Here is a 1,274-nt window from a genome sequence, read left to right as displayed (position 1 = left end):
GATCGAAATCACACACGCCAACTAAATGTGTACTAAACTTAGATTTAGACGAAGGTGAAGAAAATACATATTTGTAGATAATACTGTGTATTTAAAATTTGTTTTGAATATTTTAAGACAATAATTTTCAAATTTTTCTTTGCAGACAACTTTAATAAAGAATCTTTCCAGTTTGTCAAATCTGAAATAGATATTAATAAAGTTTTACTTCAATGGAAAGCAACATTAACAGAGCGGAGGAAGTTACTATCTACTGAAATATCTACTGCAGATTACTTTAAGGAATTTCCTGCTCTATGTCAAAGTGATGGTTATAAATTGGTAAGTGATGTTTTTGTATTTTTATGTAATTGGTTCTCTCCTTAAATTAATATATTTTTCTTTTTATTGTTTCTTCATTTGTTTTTATATTATTATTTCTAGTTTATTTCTTGTTCTAATTTGTTCATTTTTATTACGTTATATATAGTTTATCGCAGATTTAGATGAATTGGAACCAAAATTTCCTCAAAACTTCGTTGAAAATGTATTAAAGAAGGTTAAATCTTCAAAATCAGAGAATATTGACACTATTAAAAATTTAATTGCGGCAGATGCAACTGAGGAGCGTCAGAAATTTCTCAGTTTACTTCTTTTACCTTATTTATTTCCTGCTCCTTAAAAAAGAACTTTCAAAGGCTTTGCAAAACCTTCCAGGGCAGAGTGCGCTGACTATTTTATTTCATATTATACGGTACGCCAGTTATTTGCATAATTTTAAAACTTACGTATTTACTTTTCCTTTTAACAGGACTTAAAATCTGCAGATTTTGCTGTCCGCCAAATCACTGATCGCTGTAGAGAGCGAAAGGAACAACTACAGCCTTTCCTTCTTATTATAGGAAAAAATTGTGAAATTGTTTGGCTTTTAATTGCGAATATAAAATATATTTTCAATAGTTTGGAAGAAGGTGTAAAGTCTGCAGTAGCGGCTTATTTGGCCCTGAATATAAAATATCCATTTTACTCAGAAAAACCTTGGTTTCTTCTGCAAAGGTTCGTATATAACAAAACAACTGCTTACGATTCGCAGTTACTTCAAAAAGTTAAAACAATTGCAAGTGATTTGAATTTAATTTAAAAATGGAATGTTTTCATTGCTCACGAATTTTTGGCACGAAGCAATTATTAAATCATCTAAGATACATCAAACCATGTGCATACATATGTACTTTTTGCAGAAAAAAATTTGATAACATTCATACATACATGCAACACGTTCGATCTCATATTAA

Source organism: Teleopsis dalmanni, chromosome X (assembly GCF_002237135.1).
Source record: "Teleopsis dalmanni isolate 2A chromosome X, ASM223713v2, whole genome shotgun sequence".
Lineage (NCBI taxonomy): Eukaryota > Metazoa > Arthropoda > Insecta > Diptera > Diopsidae > Teleopsis > Teleopsis dalmanni.
Note: the sequence above shows the minus strand (reverse complement) of the source record.